Genomic DNA, 25,465 nt, shown 5'->3' on the forward strand with positions numbered 1-25,465 from the left:
TCTCTCACCAGGTTGAGAGGTCCACGTACAGGGTGCCCATACAGAAGCTCGAAGGGGCTGAAGCCCACTCCCTTCTGTGGCACTTCCCTGTAGGAAAAGAGTAAACAGGGTAGGAGGACGTCCCATTTCCTCCGCAGGCTTTCAGGCAGACTTCTGATCATGCCCTTCAAGGTTTTGTTAAACCTCTCCACCAGACCATTGGTCTGGGGGTGGTAAGGAGTTGTGAACCGGTGGGTCACTCCACACTCCTTCCACATCGCCCGCATGTACGCTGACATGAAGTTGGTCCCCCTGTCGGACACAACTTCCTTGGGAAAACCCACTCGGGTAAAGATTTCCATCAGGGCCCTAGCCACAACAGGTGCTGTTATGGTCCTCAGAGGTATTGCCTCTGGGTACCGTGTGGCATGATCCACCAGAACCAGGATAAACCTGTGACCAGCTGACGTTGGCGGATCTAACGGACCCACAATGTCGATGCCCACCCTTTCAAAGGGGGTGCTAACGACAGGAAGTGGTTCCAGGGGAGCTTTCAGCTTCACCCCTGTTTTCCCACTGGCTTGGCAAGACACACATGTCCGGCAGTAGGTATCGGACAACACTTTCATTTGAGGCCAATAAAAGTGTGGGACAAGACGGGCGAAGGTCTTGTCTTGCCCCAGGTGTCCTGCCAATGGGATCTCGTGAGCCAACTCCAGAAGGAAGGCTCGATAACGTTGAGGGACTACCAAGGCTCGTGACGATCCATGTAGGGGTGCCTTGGGTTCACTGTAGAGGAGGCCATCCTCCCAGTAAACACTGTAGTTCCCTTCAACGTTCCCTGCTGCCTGGGCTTCGGCCTGTCGCCTCAGCCCCTCAAGGGTAGGGCACTCCCTCTGGCCCTGGCAGAATTCCTCCATGGACGGGCCTCCCTCCACGTGCCACTCGGCCGGGATGGGTAGGTCCTCCAGTTTGGTAACGTCCCCCACCGCAGACTCCTGGTCCACCACCTCCGGTGGCCTATCCGTCCTACGGGGTGCGGACGCCGAGGCAGGCTCCTCCTGTCCTCGGTTCTTCCCTTGACTGGCAGCCGGCTGGGCCTTTGTTCCAGGCTCCAGCCGAAACGAACTCCCTCTCCGGGTAGTCGCGGACCTTGTGCTAACACAGGCCCAGTCAGGTGTACCCAGCATCTCAGTATGAGTCCGGTATTCCACCTCCTTCCAAGCATTGTGCTCCATGTCATTCCCCAGTAGACAATCGACTGGCACGGCAGGGCTTACGGCAACTCGAAGTGAACCTGCAACCCCCCCCCATTCAAAGGGAACCTCGGCCACTGGATAGTGGCCTGTTCTGCCGTCAGCCATCGCGGCTGGGTGGAGTACATCGGGAATTACCTGCTCTGGAGACACCAGTTGACTACGTACCATAGTCATACTGGCCCCTGTGTCTCTCAGAGCCTCCCCTCTTTGGCCGTTGATGGTGACCCACTGCCCATACTTTACGGTATTTGCGGGCACCTGGATCTTAGGAACCATCTCCCGTTCTCCCAGGGACACTAAAGTGACACCCGCCCACTCCATTCCCTTAGTTAAGGGCATCTCCTCCCCGAGCACTGCACTAGCTACTCCGGGGGTCTTTCCTCCAATGGGAGGGGGTGGTCGTTTCAGGCACTTCGGATCTCCCTTGTAGTGTCCAACGCCACCGCACTCGTAGCAATGGACAACCCTTGGCTGCTGACTCTGGCCAGGATTAGGGTTTCTGGGTGGGTTAGCCCTAGGGGTGAATCCTGTTCCCTTTCCTTGGAAATTATTTTGGGGGCCTTTGGAGAACTCCTTTTTCTTTTCCCCTCCCTCTTTCTTCTGAGGGGCGCCCTGTCCGGCCTTTTGAGTATCCCCTCCAGTCCCCCTTGTGGACACCCGGGTAGTAGCCCAAATGTCCGCCTCCTCAGCAAGCTTCCGGGGACTGGTCAGCTTGCTATCCACCAGGTGTTGCCGCAGTTCAGGGAAACATTTCTCGAGCAGGTGTTCTTTCAGTACTAGATCAAACAACCCCTCTTAGTTCCTCACTTCACTGCCCTGGATCCAACCCTCTAGTGCCTTCTTTGCATAGTCCAGGAAGTCCACCCAATTCTGTGTGCCCAGTTTGTGACTACCCCTGAACTTCTGTCTGTACTTTTCGGGTGTTAGTCCAAACTTTCTTATGAGCGCCACTTTCATGGTGGGGTAGTGGGTCTGCTCATCCTCCTCGAGGGCCAATAAAGCATCCCTACCAGCTGGAGGCATGTACTTGTACAATCCCGCTCCCCAGTACTTCTCTGGAACCCCATGGGCCCTTAACGAGACCTCATAGGCCGCTAGCCACTTGGCGATATCGTCACCCACCCCATAGCTAGCTACTATGTCCTTTGGCAGGTAGGGTTTGGGTTCCCTGGTGTACTCTCGTTCTTCGCTGCCACCGTTAGGTACAGGGTGTGCCCCGATTCTCAGGATCTGAAGATCTATCTCTTTCAGCCTTATCTCATGAGCCATCCTCTGTTCCTCCTTCTCCTTCTCCAGCCTTTCTAAGTCCCATGTGAGCTGTCTTTTCTCCCTCCGGTCTGTTAACTCTACTTCAGACAAGCCACCGCTAGAGGCACTGCTGCCCTTCCTGGAAAGTGTCCTGGGCCCCGCTGACAGGTTCCCCACCTCAGGTTGGTACAAACCAGCTCCCTCACTGTCGGGCTCTCTATCCCTGTCCTCCTCCTCAGCCTTGCTTTCTCGGCGTGCCTCCCCCCAAGCCCTTAAGCTGGTTTGGAGTGCACCCTTCTTTGCTCCTGGGGGACAATACACCCCCTCCCGCTGACAAAACTCCCTGAGTTGGGCCACAGTGTACGTTTCTAAATTCTCCAGTACAAACTCCATCTTGCCCACTCAGGTCAGAGGACAGTTATTTGCAGTAACAATGCAGGGGGGTACCTTTAATAATACCTCCTCCCACCACCAGAGTAAATTTGGAAAAAACAAAAACCCACAATTAGGAAGGCCGCTTTGAGAAAACTCCCGGTGTAGGCCTATGGACTACCCACAGTTATTGTTGAGTATACGTAGGCACAGCTCTATCCCACCGCTGAACACCAATTAATGTTGGAAATACTCCACTCCCACACCGGTAAGGGTTGGTGGTAGCGGGGTATTTGCAGAACATACACTGGTAGCTTGGCTCGAGTGGTCAGGAATCAGGCACCGTGCTAAGCATACGACATACCCATACAATAACCATGCGTGCATCCGTTCCAAAAACGACTCTACACCGTAAAAATTATGAAAATATTTCTCTTTATCTTCTTTTTCTCTTAGTTGCTGATTAGATAAATAATACACAATCACAATATACAAAGCTTTTTAAATAGTGCAGGTCAAATAAATACTGTCTTAATGATTCAATAAATAGGGGTGATCATAAATAAAGAAGGCATAAATATAAGTGCAATACATACAGGCAATTAAATATTCAGAGGCAATAAATACTGTAAACCAATAAATATTGTGCATCAATAAATACTGTGGAACAATAAATACAGTGAAGCAATAAATAGGTTAAATACAATAAATACAGTGCCCTCAATAAATAATTAAAAGCTGACAGTGACACTCATATAATCAGATCACATTTGAGGTTACTATGGGCTGATTTGGCCCAGGCACAGCTTGTAGTTATGTGGATGGCTTGAGGGTGTCTACTCCCTGGCTTGGACAAGGCTGAGGCCTAAACTGAGGTAGATCAAGGGGGAAATACTAGAGACCTGGCTCTCTCACTCTACACAACCCCTCTAAATTAGTCTCAGCTCACCCCTGGCACAGTCCAGCTGGTTCCAGCACCTCTCTAACCCTTAGAGTAGTCTCTTAGGATTCCACAGGGCCTTTGGCGCCCTCTATTCCACTTACTGCCCTTTTTCTGAAGCTCCGACGCCGCTGGAGTCGTGTCGACGCCATGAGGCGGTTCCGGTTCGATGTCGGCGGCCTCGGCGCAATGTCAGTTCTTGACGACGCCGGTAGGCGGTTCCGGTTCGATGTCGGCGGCCTCGGCTCGATCTCGACCTCCGATTCGATGGCGTCGGGCAGTCTTGACTCGATGTCGACTTCGGGCGGCTCCGGTCCGATGGCGGCCTCAGTTTCGATGACGTCGGCCGGCCTTGGCTCGATGTCGACTTCCGGCGGCTCCGGAGTGCGATCTCCACTCCCGACCTCCGGTGCTCCTCTCCTCAGGTTTCCGGCGACTCCGGAGTGCGACCTCCACTCCCGACCTCCGGCACGATTCTCTCAGGTTCCGGCGACTCCGGAGTGCGATCTCCACTCCCGACCTCCGGCACACTTCACCTCGGTCTCCGGCGACTCCGGAGGGCGGACTTCACTCCCCCGTCGACGCCGCTCACTCGACCTCGGGTGACTTCCTCCTCGACCTCTGGTACTCCTCACGACCTCCGTCGGCGCCCTCTCTCGACCTCTGGCGGCTCCGGGTACGACGTCTGCTTTTCCAGTCAGCGCCGCTTCTCCACCTCGGGCTCCAGGTCTCCAGGCTACTCGACGTCAGGCTCCAGGGAAACCAGTATCCAGGTCAGGATCTTGCTGTTCTTGGTTTCTAAGGCCTGTTCCTGCTGTCCAGGTCCTTAAGTTGGTTTTTCTTGCTTCTTCCCACACAGGGCTCCAGGCTGGGCTCAGTCAGTAGGGACTAGTATCAAGGGTGGGTTTATGGACCCCACTCCAGGCACAAGTTTCCACTCCTGCTGCCTCACTCCTTCCTCCTTCAGGTTTCTGCTGCTCACTCTTCACCAGTCAGGTGCCAACTGCCAGCTCCAACTGCCAACTCTCTGTCTTAGCTTCCCAACATTCTAAACCGCCTCCAACTGTCACAGGGTTCTGGAATGTTCTGGAAGGTGCTAGTAGGTTCCAGTGGATGCTGGTGATGTCACAGGTGGCCACCATTTTGTGCTCCAGGCCCTCAGACAGAAGTTCCAGGGGTAGCTAAAATGGCTCCCTGAATCTGCAGCAACACTAAAAAATCTGGTGGTTCCCAAAAAGGAAAAATTCAAACAGGGTTTGAGGCAAAAGTGGGACAAAATAAATAATGATGAGGAGGGTCCACCCAAAGGGCTGACAGGTCTAACACTCTCAAAAAGAAATCTACATATTTAGAGATATTCTCATTGACATTCCCCAATGATGGAAGTATGGGTCTCCCCTGTGGTGTTTTGGAGTTCTTATGTATTTTTGGTAGAAAATATAAGATAGGGAGTTTCGGATAGTCTCTTTTGAGAAAACAGTATTCCTGCCAAGTAATAAGCCCTTCTGTCTGCCAATGGGATAGCTTTTCCCATGTAGTGGTTATACTTCTATTGTACACATTGGTTGTACATGTACAGTAAAAGTTTGCATCATTGAGTTGTTTCAGAGCTTCTTTTATGTACATTTGTTTGTCCCACAAGACAATATTGCCTCCCTTATCAGATGGTCTTATCACGATATTATTATCTTGTGCCAATAAGAGAATAAAAGTTCTTTGTTGTTTGGACAAATTTAAGTTTGCATTATTGTGTGTACCTCTTCTGTGTTTACATTTGATAAGTTCCTTGATAACCACTTCGTGGAAAGTATCTATGGAGTCGTGTGGGAGAATAGGGGAAAAGATAGATATGGGTTTAAAAGCTGTGCAAGCAGCTCTATTGGTAGTAACATCATTCAATTCCTCCAATGTCATGGTATTCTCCACATTTACGGTGGAATCACCCAATATATACATTGTTTCAAGTACATTTGCATCGTCTACAGTCAGACTGGGTTGGGACAAATTATCTGCTTGCCATATGAGATTATCTGGGGGTCTATCATTCCTCAGAGTGTGCCACTTTTTTAATTTCAGTTTCCTTATGAATTTAAAAATGTCTACTCTGGTGTTGGCATAGTTATATAGCTCAGTCCTACTAAGGAAACTTAAATTAAAAAAGTGGCACACTCTGAGGAATGATAGAACCCCAGATAATCTCATATGGCAAGCAGATAATTTGTCCCAACCCAGTCTGACTGTAGACAATGTAAATGTACTTGAAACAATGTATATATTGGGTGATTCCACCGTAAATGTGGAGAATACCATGACATTGGAGGAATTGAATGATGTTACTACCAATAGAGCTGCTTGCACAGCTTTTAAACCCAAATCTATCTTTTCCCCTATTCTCCCACACAACTCCATAGATACTTTCCACGAAGTGGTTATCAAGGAACTTATCAAATGTAAACACAGAAGAGGTACACACAATAATGCGAACTTAAATTTGTCCAAACAACAAAGAACTTTTATTCTCTCATTGGCACAAGATAATAATATCGTGATAAGACCATCTGATAAGGGAGGCAATATTGTCTTGTGGGACAAACAAATGTACATAAAAGAAGCTCTGAAACAACTCAATGATGCAAAATTTTACTGTACATGTACAACCAATGTGTACAATAGAAGTATAACCACTACATGGGAAAAGCTATCCCATTGGCAGACAGAAGGGCTTATTACTTGGCAGGTATACTGTTTTCTCAAAAGAGACTATCCGAAACTCCCTATATTATATTTACTACCGAAAATACATAAGAGCTCCAAAACACCACCGGGGAGACCCATAGTTTCATCATTGGGGAATGTCAATGAGAATATCTCTAAATATGTAGATTTCTTTTTGAGAGAATATGTTGTCCAATTACCATCATACATTAGGGATACAAAAGATTTCCTTAATAAAATCACAGACATCACATGGGATGATGAATATGTACTGATTACCCTGGATGTGAATTCACTATATACCATCATCGATCACACCCAGGGTATAGAAGCCTGTATACATTTTCTGAAGGCCAGGAACATCTGCTATCTCGAACATACCAACATGCTAGCTGACATGATGAATATATGCCTCACCAATAACATATTCATATTCAATGGTGAGCTGTACAAAAAAGTGCGAGGCACCGCTATGGGAACGTGCTTCGCACCCAGCTTTGCGAACCTCTTCCTAGGGAAATGGGAGGAGGAACTTAGGAAAAATAAAGACCTTGAATCTGACTTTATAAAAGTCAAAGTATGGATGAGGTATATTGACGACCTTTTTATTCTATGGAAAGGAGAAGAAAAAGAGGCTGGAGATTTTATTGAAAAACTGAATAATAACACATACAACATACAGTTAACATCTAGTATGAGCAAAAACAGAATTGAATTTCTTGACGTCACCATCACGATACAAAATGGCAGCATGATATCGAGTTTACACTGGAAAGAAACATCCGGGAATAGCCTACTACATGCCCTCAGTGCTCATCCAGAATCACTCAAATGGAGCATTCCGTTTGGAGAGCTTTTGAGGGCACGTAGAAATTGCAGTACAGACGAAGCTTTTTCAGAAGAACAGAGTAACATGATAGCCAGATTCAAAGAACGTGGGTATCAGGAATGGGTTTTAAGAAAAGCCACAGACAAGATCAAGAACATCAGTAGATCAAGAGCTCTAGAATACAATGCAAGAAATAACGATGAAGGACAAACTAGGGTAATAACAACGTTCAATAATGAATCCAAGCAGATCCATAAGATCTTGGCTGATAATTGGAATATCCTAAAATCTGATTCCATTATTGGTGCCACCATTAGTGACAGACCCTTAGTCACATATAGAAAAGGGAAAAATCTGAGAGACATGTTGGTAAAGGGCGACATTACTGCAACCCCCAGTAGAAGTTTCCATAATCTTAAAGGATTCTACCCATGTGGACACTGCAGAGCCTGTAAATCCAGCCACATGGTTAAAGAATTTGAAGTTGCAGGATCTAGACACAGTAAAAGCATAACACAGTTTTTGACTTGTAACACCAGCTTTGTTATTTATGTTTTAGAGTGTCCATGCAAACTGAGGTATGTGGGGAGTACCACCTGTTTGGTTAAAAAACACATTCAGGAACACCTTAGAGCGATTACGAATATTGACCATAACCATCCAATTGCACGACATTTTCAAGCTAAGCATCATTCCAACAACTCCCTCCTCAGATATTTTGCAATTGAACAAGTGAATGTAGGCAAAAGGGGAGGTAACAGAGAATTATCCCTTAGGAAGAAAGAATCTAAATGGATAATGGAATTGGAAACTAGATTTCCAGGAGGACATAACCTTGATGAGGAACTGGCAATTCATTTACATGATGACTAAAAATGTGTCTTTTGAAAACACAAGTTTTCTCTCTGTTAATGTAGCTTTTCTCCATTAATGCTGTTTTATAGAAACAAAGATGCTTTGTCAGTAATATAATACTGTTCAATGTTGTTTAATATTTAAGGTGTCTTTAATTTTAACTAGTCTTTTTCTTATTGTTTAGGAGGAAAGGAAGGGACCCATCACTTTCCACGGCACAGCACGGGTTCCCTAACCTTTTCTTCATCAGGATCACCACTGCACGTCCAATAAGATAAGAACTGCACCTCTTGATTATGTTGGATATTTTGTTTCACCTTTTATCTATTATCATTGCACTATGATTCGAACTGTGGAATGTGCACTTCTTGTGTGGCGACATGTTGAATAGAGCAGCACTTACGTATAATCTTCACCACCTGGTGTCTAGGAATATCCTTAGTACATGGCAACCATGATTCGCGGGCACTAGTCCAGTAATATATATATACTTCTTTGTATCAGCCCCAGATGTTTGGATTACCGGGGTGTAAGGAACATCCGATTAAGTCAGAATTTATAGAATGGGAGAACGTCCTATCGACTCTGAGCCTATCGCAACACTTCGGTAGCGTTAATTTTATTTATTGATATAAGAACAACAAGCACACGTGACTTATCATTTTCACCACGTATATATCCTTGCGTGACGATACTGGCACTAAGCCGATTGAAATGTGTTGATCTCACACACGCATTAATACTTGTTTGTTCTATTACGCATAAAGTTTTATCATTCAATCCAGGGCTGTAACACAGATTACTGCATTTTCAGTTTATTCAGTATCATATAACTGGGTTATCTGTTTACGAATGATTTTACATTACTGCAACAATGTTTACAATAGATTATCTACTGCAGTAACCCAGTCTCTATATGTTTACTTTATTACAACTCCAGTTCCAAGATGGCTGCCATGTTTTTGTACTTTACATATGCATTGAAACCACAAGTGCTTCCTCTATGTTTACATTGTTTGTATATATGCACGCTAAGTAAAGTTTCAAACATCGTGTGAGCAAGACACATTTGTGTCGAAACGCGTAACGATTGTTGGATGAAATAAAGAGCTGACCTCTGAGAGTGCGTTACTTTGGTTTTTGGATATATATATATATATATATATATATATATATATATATATATATATATATATAATTTCTTATGAGAAAAGTAATAGAAATTGCTTATGTTAATGTATGGCGACGATAGAGGAATAAATGAATTTGCACAAACGTCTTGGGTCCGTGTCCGTCTTTCAGGAGGACTGCTAACAGGTGAACAGAAGGATACTTGCGATATATATATATATATATATATATATATATATATATATATATATATATATATATATATATATATATATATATATAGATATAATTACTCATGATAAAAGTAATAGAAACTGCTTATGTTAATGTAGTTACCTCAGAGGCAGTGGTTAATGAATAAAAGGTTTTATTCATGAGAGTACAGCTTCAGATGTGTACAGCGACCTCCAGCTTCTTCAACTGACAGTATTCACATAATCTCTCAGTAATGTCATTCTATGGCATCACTGAATTCCACAGTGAGAGAATGAATTCTCCACACATCTCCCCCCTTTATAAAGAATTTACAATAAAACGTCAATAACTATACATGTTAAAATCATAACAATAATAGAACATTCACAAGTTATAAAATTCAAATAACAAGAAAATAAGTATTCAAAATAATTTGGAACATCAATTTTGCACAAGTTACCAATGCTCCACATTTTTCCATCATCAAGAGTTACCACTGAGTTCATTACTTTTATCACCCTTTGTGGTTTAGAAAATTTACTTTCTCCTTTTTTTACCAAATCCATTTTGTTTAGTAATCACCCAGTCGCCATTGGTAATCTTAATATCGTTCACTCCTTTTCTCTTGTTATAATCATCCTTATTTCTCTGACTCTTTCTGCCATTTGTTCTCGATCTACCCAGACCTGATCTTTCTTTTGCAACCACACAGGAGATTTTTTGGTTGCCGGTTCTCTTCCTTTTAAAGCCACAAAAGGTGAAACAGCTGTGACAGAGTGAGGAGTCACTCTGTGAGCCCATGCCAATTTGTCTAACTCTTCCCTCCACCTTAAACTATTGCTTAATGACAATTGAATGTTGTCCATTATGATACGATTAACTCGCTCAACCAAACCATTGCTTGTGGTCTGAATAGCGCCACCCTTTCATGTCTAATACCTAGATTTGAAAGAAATTTTGACATCACTGTGGAAACATGTTGAACTCCATTGTCCGTAACTAAACATTTAGGTATTCCCTCTTCCAAAAATGCCTTTCTTAAAAATTCAATTACAACTTCAGACGTAATATGTTCCACAGATTTCATTATGAACCACTTACTATGGTAATCAACTAAAACAATCAAAAAATCTATTGCTAACTTCTCCCAGGGCCGATTAGGAACATCAGCAGACCCCAGTGGAGGTTGACGAATTACTCTACATTTATCGCAATTACTACATGCTTGACATTCTTTTACAATTACTTCTACTTCCCTGTCCATTTCAGGCCACCAAAAACTCTGTCTTAACCTTTTTTTACACATGCTTCTTCCCAAGTGTCCTTCGTGTACGAGTTTGATTAACTTCCCTCTCAACATCCTAGGGGGAACTACACGGTTGCATCTTAAAACTTTGTTCATTTGGATACTTAACTGACCTTTTACTTTTAGATATTTCTTAAATTCTTCATTCAAAGTAATTTCATTCTTCCAACCATCAAGTATGACATTTTTAAGCTCCATGTATTCCTCATCGCTATCCAAAGCTTCATTCCACTCTTCTTGTTTTAAGGCTCGATCTAAATCATTAATACTGCATAAAGATTCCACTTCAGATACTAAAGAAGATTCCACTTCAGATACTAAGGAAGAATCCTCTTCTTCTCCCTCAACTGGCATACGCGGCAAACAATCAGCTATGACATTCTTTTTACCTCTTACAAATTCAATTGAGAAATTGTACTCCATTACACAACCAACGAGAAATTCATGGGGGTTACACCACCTTCAAGACCTTTCCCTCCTTTAAAGATGTGCACCAAAGGCTTGTGATCTGTTTTGAGAACAAATGGTAAACCCCACAAATAGAATTTAAAATGATTTATTGCCCAACAACAACCTAAGGCTTCCTTTTCAATAGCGGAGTAGGATCTCTCTGCTCCCTGTAAACGCCGTGACGCAAACCCAATCACGCTATCACCATCCACTGATCTTTGGGTAAATACAGCACCTAACCCTATATTACTAGCATCAGTTGTTAAAATTGTTTATTTTGTACATCAAAATGGGCTAAGGTAGGAGCAGTAACTAATGATGTTTTGATTTTCTCGAATGCTACTCTACATGAAACATTCCAGTCAAATGATACACCTTTCTTTAACAACACTCTCATAGGTTCCACAATGTCTGAGAACCCGGATATAAACTTTGAGCAGTACTCAGCTAACCCAAGGAATGATTTTAACAAGTCTTTATCAGCTGGTTGCAGGGCATGTACAATTGCTTTCATTATACTCTTCTTGGTTTTAATTCCATCAGCAGATATCCCATCCTCATCGCCATAAAATGTAGTGACCACAGAGGCAGTGGTTAATGAATAAAAGGTTGTATTCATGAGCGTACAGCTTCAGATGTGTACAGCGACCTCCAGCTTCTTCAACTGACAGTATTCACAGAATCTCTCAGTGATGTCATTCTATGGCATCACTGAGTTCCACAGTGAGAGAATAAATTATCCACAGTTATTAGATTTAGCTAAGTTTTCTTAGAAATGATTTACAAACTTGATTATTGATCCCCACTTTCTAAACTAGTGAATTTTAAAAAAAATCACATAATTGAAATATATTAACACTAAAACCCCAAATATGTGTAGAAAACAATCTTCCTAAAAATAATAAATTACCCATCCAATCTCCCAAACACATTAACTGCTTATGTTATATTTAATTCAAATAACACACCACAATATTTTAACAATGTAGCTATTTAAAATAAACGTATAAATAAACAATTGTCTTACTTTAAATATCTTCAAAAGAAAATACCACCGACCCGGTTCCCCAATACACCCCACACCCTAAAAACAATAACATATCAAGAACATTAATTTTATTAAAAACAATAATGTAACTTAGATTTTAATATAAATATGTAACAAAACACATTAAAACTGAAGAATACACCATGATATTTTAGATAGCTGTATTTTAATATTGATATTATTGATAAACATAAAAGTATATAATCACCTTTGATGTTCAACAATATTTTTGCACTCACAATATTTAACCACCACATTAAGGTCACACAATATTTAAGTACTATTCCATTAAAGGCATCTCCTAAACCATTCCAAAAACAGATTCTGAAGTGAACAACCCCTCTATCCCTAAGCAGCAGATGCAGGCTTTATATAGAACTTGAATAATTGCAGTTGTGGGGTTTAGGGCAGTCGGCTAAGACATGCCATTTTTCTTTTTTGCAATAATGTGACGAAAGTAGTAGAAGCATTGACTGCATGCATTCCACTTTTTGGTATTTGGAATCTTCCTCACACTGAATGAGCCATTACCTCCTACAATATTGGTCATGTGTGTGAAACCATATTCAAGTCTAGAAACATATAAGAAATCAACATTGTCCCTCCTTAGAGCATTTCGGATTTAAAAATTCACACATGTACCTGACAGCCCATGTGAACAGACCTCGTCCGTAAATCAAAATATTATTATTTTTTCCTGAACTAGAATCCAAACATGTACATTCATATGTATTCCCTCAAAATGACTCACAGCTGAAAACAGAACATGCTCATCAAGCATAAGTAATTTGCCATTGTCATTCTGGGTCAAAATTTTAAAATCAAAGAGTGTAAATGGGCTTAGAAAAGCTCTAAATCTAAACCATAGTAGATAAAATTGTAATTGATGTTTTCTCATATGTGTAGAGGAAGGACAACCTTATATTTTGGCATTACTTCCTTTAGGCTTAGTATGAGACCAAGGGTTTTCACAACCATCACAGCAGTTTTGGCTCACTTGAATAAAAAACAATATCAACTCACTACAGATTCAAAGGGTGCGTATAATAAGGTTCTACATCAATTTTTGACATCTCCAGACCCCTATTTCAGTAAGGTATGTCACTTGAGAGACTGCAGAATGTGAGTAACATCAAGTGATCCAAATTAGATACCATGAGACACGAGGATGGATGGATTGATGGATTGATGGAGAATGATAGTGAGTTGGTATTGGTCTATCAGGGAGGCTGCACTGTTGAATTCAACCAGAAACCCGTTTTCACACCTTCTCCTTGGTAAGAAGTCCATAGAAGAGACATCAAATCCACCTCTGCTCTCCTATAAAGCCTCAGTTTTTTGTTTGAGGAAATCTTGACTGTTACTTTCCTATATATCCAACACGTTACTGCTGTGCTGGTCATTGATAAAGGTAGCTTCACCCAGTCCCATAGACAGTGCTTCTGATTCAACAAGTGGCTGCCCTATTCAGCCCATTCAGACCACTGAGAGCCACTATTGGCTTTCCTGGTGAGAAGTCTTTGGCTTTGCATGGTTATGTATTGACTTGCAAATTACTCTGTCTCACAGTGAAAATGTGGTTACTAGAGCGGGAGATAAATTCCACTATGCCAGCAGAGTTGGTGGAGTATTGGCATGCAGCGCGAGGTTCCGGCCTAATTCTGCCTACCGTCCTGTGGCTGAGTTTCTTGTGCATGGTTCACCAAATGCTAAGTTGCCGAGCGTGAGTGAGAATTGGCAGTGGTTTAGCTAGGTCTTTTGCTGACCGTGGTGGACCCTTTGCTTGCTGCCCTCTGCGGTTGAATTTAAGAGCGGGGAGAGGCCGCTGCTCTCAAAACTCAGGCCCCCCGGGGCAGACCTCCCCCCATCCGCTCCTGCTACGCTACTGAGAATTGGCATCCCCTAATGTGATTTTTGGGTGCTAGGAGGGCACCCAGCGAGATTTTCCCAACACAGGCGGTCATGGGTGGTCATGACCGTTCACAGTAGAAAGCTGCTGCTCGAGTTGAAAAGCTATTTGAGCAGCAGCAAAGAAGCAGAGTGCTCTGGTATGCCACTTGGTGCCGTTCTGAAAAATCAGTGTGGAACAAGCTCCCAGTGTTAAAATGAGCATGAGCAGAGAACCATGCCGTTTCTGCCCGTTCACAGAATTCCGCAGAATCTCGTAGAATTTTCATGTAACTCCTTGGAATTCCACAGAGTGAAACTCTGTGAGCTCTGCCCACCCTTAGTGCTTACATATATAACTTTCATTTTTGCAAAAGACAGTTTTTAACAATCAACTGAGCAAAGCCACACTGCTTCCACTGTTTTTGCACCCTTCTTACCCATGTACAATAGAGAAAAGGATCCACAGATTAAAACCCTAAATGAGAACTGTGATTTAATATGTGTGTATTACTTCCTGTATGTATAAGCAGGTGTCTAGTATTTTCCCAGGTACAAAGAAATGTTGTGCTTCTACGGAAAAGACCATGCCAAGAGGGGTTCTGAAGTCTAAAAGTGTTTTCATGAGCTTTTAAAGAGTAAGAGGCGAGTAAATACTTTATTGATGATTAATTAAAATTGTTAGAATATATAAAAATAAACAATAAGACATGAGTTTTGAAAGTAATTGTGCGATTTAAGTTAAGTTTTCTGATGCTAAGGACCAATAACTATTATTATTTAATGATTTTTAAAAAGTGCAAACGCCTGGTGCATGTTGATTTGTATATCCCAATTTTGGAATTGACTAGGGCTTGTATCTTGTGCCATTTGGGGTCTAATATCTGCTTGATAAAATTCCTAATGATGTTATAAATTTATTGATGTGCAAAAAGTGCTTACACAAGTGCAAATAATGTTGGCTGTGCCTGTCATGTCAAGTCTGTCTCAGTGGCCATCGCTATTATATTTTGACTCTCCATCAGTTTGGGGCTTTTGGCCTCTGAGATGGTGTTTTTCCATGGCCCTTGGTGCAGCAGGTCACCAATCACTTTTTTTTGCTAGGAACTGTTATTTTGGGCCAGATGTACGACCATTTTTTGCGTTCACAAACGGGAATTGGCCCATTTCTGACTGCAAATTAGGTCTGCCCTATTTACAAACCATATTTTGCCAGTCTGTAACCTATCACCGACTCGCAAATTAGGGTTTGCGACTCACTATTCAGAAGGGGTGTGCCAAGGGTGTCCCTTCCTAATAGCGACTCGCACTTCAATGTAAGAACTCTCGCAGTTTACCACCCATTTCGAATGGGTCGTAACCCACTCGCAACGACTTTCCTTTTGTGACTGGCATTATAAATATTTTTTAAGAGCAGTCAGTGATCCCACGGACCACTGCCTACTCTTAAAAAATGAAACAGTAACGTTTCATTTTTCTTTTTTAAAGGAAAATGGTCTGCATTTGAAAAAAAAAACTGCTTTATTTAAAAAGCAGTCACAGACATGGTGGTCTGCTGACCCCAGTAGGCCACCATCCCTGGGAGTGCTAGCTATTCTTCAAAGGGTCGCAAATTGCACCTGCCTCATGAATATTAGTGAGGCAGGCAATTTGCGACTCCATTAGAAATCGCAAACAGTTTCTGAGACATTGTAAGTCGCAAAACAACAATTTGCAACTCGCAAATTGATAGGGTCGTACATCTTTCCCTATGTTCCCAGACACACATTAGGGCGATGGAATTTCCACTGAGTCAAAAAATGACGGCTTCCCTACAAAAGCACACTTGCTGTTGTAGGAATGCTGGTTTAAGTAGCTTTCTTCTAAGTACACTGTGTGCATGCACATAATATGTGAATTACTGACTCTTGCTTGTACCCGCAGAGGTGACAGCTTAAAATTGTTGGCCAACTCTTCCAGCAGGGGATGAGAACTTATGTTTCGAACTATCCAAAATGAAACAACATAAACTGATGCTTTAACGTGGGTGAAATATGGGTTGTTAAGTAAGCTTGGGGATTTAAGTGCTGATATGCAGAGATGTCCGTCCCTGTGTAACATGTTCATATTTTGCAGCTGTATCAGAGCTTTGGCTGAAATGTTACTTAGATGATTGAAGGATGCTCTTCCCATAGGGAGGGCCCAGGCATTCTTTAATCCCAGAGCGATGGTTGATGTCAACAAATCTGTTCCCCATGACTTATCTGAGACACTATCTCCTGTGAGCACAAGTTGCTCAATGAGCCTTTTTGAATGGCATGGAGGGTCCAACATAACTTTACAAATGCTTTCTTTCTCTGCAGTTCCTGGTTCATTCGGCCAAATTCCAACCATACCTGGGCCTGAGAGACCAACCTTGGCAGGCGGAATATGTATTTGTAAACATTTGTTTGAAGTAGGCTTAATAAAGCCACCTCTTTTCCATGGTTGATTTCCAAGCCATATGAAACTGTCGGTAGAAACTGTGCCGCCATTACTATAAACAGATGTTGATATGATGGGCAGCTCAACTTCGTATGCAGCTGTCTGAATGCAAAGATTATGTTGTGTGCTTTGGCACACATCGAGGCAAAGTGCTGCTTGAAGGTCAGATGGTGCTCTAGCACAACTCGATGATATTTATATGAAGTTACGACGACAATGCATCTACCATACACAAACCAGCTGGGAGATTTTCTCTTTGGGTAAACCAGGCAAATCACCTTTGTTTTTCCTAGGTTCACCTCAAGACCTTGCTGCTCGATGTAATCAACCAAAGCATTGATTGGCCTCTGTAGGCAGACAGGAGTCTGGCTTAGTACGACTATGTCGTCAGCAAGTGACTTATTGTATATGTTTCCAGCCTTGGTGGGAAACTCTCCACTTGTGCTAGGTATCGATTAAGGTTGGGCAAATAAAGGTTAAATAGTCAGGGGGCCATGACACACCTCGCTTTAATGCCGTTCTTGGTTTGAATCTTAGATGTCAACCTGCTGCCATTACCTACTTTAACCTGTACCCATGTGTTACTGTACAATGCAATGATTGAGTTTAACAGTGTATCAAGAAGGACAAATGCTGCCACTTTTGCCCACAGAGAGGCATGGGAAACTGTGTCAAAGGCTGATTTGAGGTCAACAAAGCATGTCAATAGCTGACTATTTCATTGAATTGCCTTTTCGGCAAGGATGGTAAGTACTGAAAGGTTTGTTATTGTCCCCATGCCTGACCTGAAACCTGTTTGGGTTTTTGGTATTAACTGCCCACACCTGAATTTCTTGGAGTATATAAGAGGCGTATAATTTAGCTTCAACATCTATTAAAGCTATTCATTTATAATAAAGTGGGGATATTTGACTGCCACTCTTATATATATAGGGTAAAGTATACTCCCTCTCCATTAGGGCGGGATGGCATTACAGCTATGAAACCCTTTGAATAGAGGTGTAAAATATCTAGCCCACGAATTAATATCTTGCTTAAACAAGGCATTTGGAAGATCATTAGGGCCCGGTGCGCGCTCATTCTTCAGTTCATTTAACATCTGCACCAGCATCTTTACATCTGTTAGTGGTTCTTCAGAATTGACTAAAATATTGAAACTTTGTGAAATTTGCAGAATTGTTTGGCTAATGGATATTTGAACTTTCAACACATGGTGAGTGTAAATGGGGGTCTACTGAACTTGGTTGAGGTAGCTCTATATTGATATCGGCCTTTGGTATTCCCACATTTTTTGATTGATTGATATGACTTTATTTCAGTTAAAAAACATAAAAGTACACATACATACCTCACATAAAACATATAATACTTAATCATACAATAGAAAGCAATTAAAAAGGTCCATCTGACTCACTTGTGCAATACCCTATTGTGCATCTATTTGAAAATCTATCATCAATTGTAAATTGCAGACAACAATTCAAAAACACGCCTAGTTATCATTAGTAGACATCCTAGGATTACACCAAAGACGAAAACCCTTATCTTTTGTAAAACAACAAGCACAACTGCCCAAATCAAATTTGCCCTGGTACTTGATCACCCATACATAATTCATCACATTAAATAGGTTAATCACCTGCAGTCATTTTGAAGAGGAGGCATTTCAGAGGCAGCTACAATGCCATAAAAATATAAGCTTTAAAAAAAGAATACATTCTGTAAGAATGTAATAGAGTCAACTTAAAATTATAAAGAAACAGTATGCCTTTTCTACTATTTATTCAAAGATGCAATGGTCCTTAAAATTGTTGGCCCCTCTTTCTCCACACAAGTCCAACTGCAAATAAATATCTGCTTAAGCTGTAGACTATGTGTGGAGAGGTATCAGTTTTTAAAATCCTTAGTGCATACTGATGTTTCCTAAAGCCCAAGTTACAACATATAGGACAGATCCATTTCCTTCTGAAATTAGCATATACGGGGCAGAAAATAAAATGTGCACTAGATTTTCTTTAGCATGCAAGGAACATATAGTGCAATTAATGTCACCAGAACCATCATTATCATATTTCCATCTTGATGTATATGCTCTAATTTGGAGGATGTCATGTCAAAATTTCATATAGAGCGTTTTGGTCAACTGAAGCTGCAGATCATCCAAATAAGATTCAAAGTATGGGTGTGGCTTATAATGAGCAAATATTGTGCAGGAAACCTGCCCAAGCTGGAATTTGGATGTAAACATAAGAAATATATTCCCAGTAAATCAACTTTAGGTGCATTTTAGAGTGTACAGTCAAGGATTGGGGGTCACTCCATAAAGAACTTATGCCTAATTTAACAAACCAGGACAGTACATGCCAAAACCAAGGACAACTAAGAGACCTGTCAAGCTCCAATAGTTCCCTTAGTCCCTCCCTGTAGTGGTTCAAGTTCCTGGTTGGTCCATATTTTCACCCAAAAAAGCAGAGATCTCAGAGCCACTAGGCACTCTATTCATAGCGGCCACATTACATGGAGCTAAAGTACTGCTATCAAGGTGGGTATACCCCATATCATATCCTCCTCCTTTGTAGCCGAGTCCAAGCCAGGTATTGGTTCAAACATGCAATTAAAATCCCCATCTAGGATAACACGTTGGACTTAGGGTATTAAGAAAACTATCCAATAGTTTGACTGATGGGTACTCCGTGTTACTCTTCCTTGGTCTGGCATAGATGTTGAGGAGGTACAGCTGAAGCCCTTTTTTTGTGTTTTTATTGCTAGTCCTAATATGTCAGGTTACTCAATTCTCAAACTTTCTATGGAGACCTTAAGTGAGATTTTTACCCATAGGGCACGTCCCCCTGATGGAACACCATTCAAGGAAGCCGTAACATTAATGAAGAATGTTTTAAACCCTGGCTTTTATGGAGATTCCAATAGCTAAGTTTCCTGAAACAATCAAAGATGGAACTGCTCAATATACTCTTGCCAATCTGAGTCAATCAGTTTATGTGTACGGGCGCAGCTTCGGTCACTTCATTGGCTTCCCGTTGAAACACGACTGAAATTTAAAATGCTGTCAACTGTGCAACATGCCCTCTATGGATTAGGCCCCTCTAATTTGCAGGACAGATTCACCTTCTACATTCCTAGGAGACAGCTGAGGTCGTACTCACTGCTGCTGATACAGGCGCCCAAATTTAAGCGTCAACGGTTGGGGGGCAACTCCTTTGCCCGTAGAGCCTGCCTTGCCTGGAATTCGCTTCCCCTGACTTTGAGGGCCATCTCTGATCCTCGTTTGTTCAGGAAGTCTTTGAAGACTCTGCTGTTTTAATGGACATCTGTGTTTTGGCCGCCTTTCTGTTGCTAGCGCCGGGACACTTCCGAGTAGCTGTGCGCTGAATAAATTAAAATAACATAACATAACATGTCTTAAACCTGCCATTTTCCAAGACACCAAATGTATAGGCTCAATTTGTTTATGTTCACTTTGCCTACAAGAAAAAGGATCTGGTGCTACTTTCATGTTAGAACCTCGGGAATGAGTCCTATGCCCTTGTCCTGGTGGTGCCAAACACTGATCCACTATTTCATTAGCGTCTAGACTTGTTATCAATTGTTTTAAAGAATCCTTAGTTAAAGAACCAATACCTGGTCGAGATGGCTATTCGCAGGTGAACAACCTTTACAACGCAACTTTTACACCGCACTACCATTACAACGAAACTATTACAACGCGAAATCTGTTACAACGCATGCCATTACAACGCATGCCATTACAACGAAATGCACTAGATGGCGTGCTAACATTAGAAATAGTGTAGTTTTACTATCCAAACACCTTCCCTACTGCAACGTGGACTGGAGTTAGAATAGTAAATTATACATTTCTAATGTCAGCACTCCATCTAGTGTACGTCGTTGTAAAAGCATGCGTTGTAAAGGCTGGCGTTGTAACAGATCTTGCGGTGTAAAAAATGCGTTGTAACGGCATGCGGTGTAAAAGCATGCGTTGTAACGTCATACATCCCTATTCGCACATTACTTGTGTCCGGGCTATTCCCATTGGTAGTTTCACTGTCTGAGAGTGAATACATGGAGTGAGTGTTGGACACCCAGGCATTCTCAGAAGTCCACACATTTCTATTACAGTTTTTTCCCATGGCCAGCTTATTTATCTCACCCCAAAACTGTTTACTATTAGGTTGCTTGCTATACTGTACTATACTGTAAGAGCTTATTCTATATTCTTTCCTGATAATCCTTTTTCCTTGCCAATTGCTTTTTTGTCGATTTTTCTTGACTGCCGCAATTGTCATTTGTCAAGCATCTTGCCATTTTTAGTACTCTGGGTTAGGAGTTTTACTTCTGAATTAATATATGTCTCTTTGTTCACGCAACTGGTGAGTAAGGCTCCCCACAATATGGAATCTGTGGGAAGAAGGCCTCATTAAAAGAATGACCTACATACATAACCGGATTTTGTGTCTACTAGCACATTTGTCATCCCATTCCCACTTCCATTTATTGTGAGGATTGTGATATTTGGTATTTTTGGGTCTCCCAAAAACCGTCCATTGTGTAATATACCAGTAGTTAGATTGGGCTTTGGGTCAGCCCGCTGCTTTTCGCTGATTTGTTTTCTTGCCAATCTCATTTGTTTGCTTCTAAATCAATAGCTTTCCTTCCTAGTCTTGCTTTTGATACTGATCTGGAACATAGCTTTTTTGCAATACTTTTGTTTAGATGACATGTATCCTTCCACAGCACACTTCAGGGAACTACTTTTTTTTCTTTTTCTTTGAGCACTGCGTGAGAATGCATGCTCTTTTTGCTCTCCCAATGTGCTGCTTCCCCCTTACTCCCATGTCCCCATATGTTCTCAATGTTTCTCCTCACCCCTTCTAGCTCTTCTATAAAAGTGTGGCAATTGGTATACTATTGCTGCAGTTGGACTAAAGAGCAAACTTTAGTCGGTTGATTTTGTTTTATCTCCTGCATGCCACATGATGCAAGAAAGCCCAGGTATTGGCTAACAAAGGTGGGATTTAGGGTATTGAAAGAGAGACGCGCTGCTGAAAATCTGCTCCCCAGGTTGCTGCAGAGCACCAAGTGACCAGAGCATATGTTTCAGTTGTGAGTCCTGTGGAATGTATATTAGGCCTTGGCAGGCATTTTTCCTGAAATTCCAATGCTTCCTTATTCTTTTTAAATTCTGTTCCATTTCCAGCATGCAAAGTGTTAGAAAAATAAACCATGCCCTTTCTAAAGATTGAAAATATTTAATTAAATGTACAATTTTTAGTGACCTTAAGATATGTGCTTTCTTTTCCTCCAGTGCATTTTGTACTTATTGTTTAACAATGCTTTACAAACAAGCATTGGCAAAACCATAGTTTGGCACTTGTGTTATAAAGACAAGAACTATTGAACCTGTCAACATGTTTTTTCAGTTATTGCTCCTTACATTCCTTCTCTCTGAGGAGTGTGAACATGATGCCAAAATAACTTCACTGAATCTGGGTTGTTCTTTTATTGGCCGTTTGGGTAGTGGCTTGACTGGAAACCAAAACCAGCATCAGCAAAAAATGTTAATCAACCCAGCACTGCACCATATGGGTGAACATGCTGAACAAGGCTGATCCTCTCCAGTGTATCTGCATGGAGGAGGTCTGCCCACAGACCAATTTAGAAAGAAAGAGACATAACAATGCAGATTACAACACAGTGTTCCACATAAACAGGCTTAGGTCCAGTTTCACAAAGGTAAATATAGAGGTGAAGATTTACTCTTGTGCTTATTCACTATTACACATATGTGTAAGGCTACACATTTTTGGTATTCATTATTTTCAACTGTAAATTTGCACATAAGTGTACACTTACATGTCCCCACTCCTTCAGTTTAGGGGTGGAGACATAGGTGACTAAATTTACAAGTGTACAGTTACCACTAGTAAATTGTTACACATAGGTGGCTACCTCTGCTATCATGGCACAGATCTCTATGAGAAAGAATAAGAAAAATTATTAAAGTTTATTATTTTCAAAAAAATGATTACATATAGCTTACTGTAATATATAGGTGCATATTCAAATAGTTATAAATGTAGAATGAATAAAACTGTTACAGCGCATTAACACATTAAAATAAATGTGTATTAAATAATCCATTAATTAAATATATGTATTTAATTTATAAATAATGTTTCTTCATGAATAATGTACAAACAAAAAGCCCACCCACAGTGACAGTTTTTTTTACTTAACATACATTATATTTTGTTGAAAGTGATATGAAGAATGAATGATTTTAATTGTTTATCTACAGTTTAAAAGTTCTACTTAATTTTAGTTTCAGATTCATTTTAATATTATATTTTAAACATAATCAATTAACTATTTAATAATCATATCTACTTATATGTGTCATTAAACAAATTACATATATATTTAAAGTCAAAATAATTTTAGTTATTTAACATTATTTCCTATGGGGTTTTATTTTGATTACCTGTTGTTAGACACGGCATCTTTGGTGTGTTTTCGCCCTGTTTTTTTGCTGCTGACCTGTTTTCAAATGCATGTGGCATTTCGTTTTGCTGGTTTTTGAAGTCTGGGCACTTTACCACTGCTAATCAGTGCTAAAGTGCAAGTGCTCCCTGTGTAAATTGTATCTGAAATTGGTTATCCATGATTGGCATATTTGATTTACTAGCAAGTCCCTAGTAAAGTGTACTGTGTGTGCCCAAGGCCTTTACATCAAATGCCACTAGTGGGCCTGCAGCACTGATTGCACCACCCACATAAATAGACCTGCAACCATGTCTCAGACATGCCACTGTGGTGTCTGTGTGGGCAGTTTTAAACGGCCATGTCTACCAGGGAGGTGCACCCACTTGCCAGGCCCAAACTTTCCCTTTCACTACATGTAAGGCATGTCTAAGGTAGGCCCAAGGTAGCCCCATGGGCATGGTGCAGTGTATTTGAAAGGTAGGATATGTACTGGTGTGTTTTACTTGTCCTGAAAGTGAAATACTGCTAATTTCGCTTTTCATTATTGCATGGACCATAACTCACATTGGTTATCATTGGAGCTGCCTTCTACTCTCTTACAAGTGTAACTTCCAATTGGGAAGAAATAGAGATTTGGAGTTTGGGGTCACTGAACTTACAATGTAAAAATACATCTTTTAGTGAAGTTGGTTTTTGAATTGCGTGTTTGAAAATGTCACTTTTAGAAAGTGTGCATTTTCTGACTTTACCGTTCTGTGCCTCTGCCAGCCTGTGGAATCCACGTCTGAGGGAGGGTGACTTTATGGCTGTTTGTGCATTCACTCTAGAAGGTCACTCAAAGGGAGCTGAGGTTTGCCCTGCATATCCTGATGGCCCATCACAAGACTTACGGACCTTCCTGAGATAGAGTAGTGGGAGGAGTTGTCACTGACACCTGCACTGGGCTGTATATGTCCTCACACAAAGCTGTCTCCACCCCCTGTAGTGTGTTTGGAGCCAGGTCAGGGAAAGGCAGGGTCTTTTGCACTACAGGACTTTCCTTTGAAGTGTTCCTACTTCAAAGGGAGAAACTGGTATTGGTACTAGAGCTGTGACACCATAACTTCAGAACACTTCTGGACTAAGAGGACATTTTGCCAAGAAGAAGAGCTGGATGCAGTAGGAGGAGACTGACACTCTGCCTGTTGCTTTGTGTTTTTGGCCTGCTGCTTCTGTTCTGAGAGTGAAAGGACTGGACTTTGCTTCCTACATCCTGCTTTCCAAGGTTCTCCAAGGGTTTGTGTGTGGTTGTCTCCTGTTGCAAAGTCTCAGGGCCATCAAAGACTTCATCTGCAGCCTCTGAACTCCTCTGATGGGAGTTCTGACCTGCCAAGTGGTGCAAATTCCAGTTCTGGGCCTTTAGAGGTGGCTGTACTGCTAAAGAACCAAGAAAGTCCATGCATTGACTCTTAGCACCCGTTTTTCTAACACAGCATCGCTGTGCGATTGAAAAAGCAACGTGTCACTATGTGCGGTCATAAATCGAAGCAGCGCCTGTTGTGCGGCTGAAAGATCCCTGCAACCCGAGTCCAAGCTACGTATCACTAACATCCATGGCACACGCTCCGACTCTGGCACAGGCCCTGCAGTGCGACTGAAGAAATTGAGGCTTTACCTGCATAGCGACTGGGAGATTGATGCAGTGCCTGTTCTGCCACATCAACCCAGAGTGCCTAGATTTTCAACACATCGTCCCTGTGAGCCAAATTCTTTCTCGACGTTGCCGAGCAGTAAGGAACTGTGCCGCATGTCTGGATATTGACGCTCACCTCCCATAACAGTGAGGACCCGATGCATCACCTCCCCTGACAGTAAGGAACCGACACATCACCTCCCCTGTGCTGCAGTAAGGAGCCGATGCATCGCTTTGCTTTTCCAGCACCTCACCTCCCAGCACCTCACCTCCTCAGCACTTGTTTACGTCTTTGATTTTGATGCATCCCAGGTACTTTGTGTCAAAAGTGACGCATCCATAGTTATCTATGGTCTGAACTATTTGGAACCTTTTAAAAGTGATATCTTTACTTGTGTATGTTGGATTTTTGTCGTTTTGATCTTGTTTTATTCAGGTAAATATTGGTTATTTTTCTAAACTGGTGTGGTGTCCATTCGCAGTATTATCACTGGGTTACTGTGTGGTTTGTACAAATGCTTTTCACATTGCCTCAGAGATAAGCCTGAATGCTTGTGCCAAGCTACCAAGGGAGAGAGCAAGAATTATCTTAGCTGTGTGACTCCCTTACCT

The sequence above is a fragment of the Triturus cristatus genome, chromosome 11 (genome assembly GCF_964204655.1).
Source record: "Triturus cristatus chromosome 11, aTriCri1.1, whole genome shotgun sequence".
In the NCBI taxonomy this organism is placed as follows: domain Eukaryota; kingdom Metazoa; phylum Chordata; class Amphibia; order Caudata; family Salamandridae; genus Triturus; species Triturus cristatus.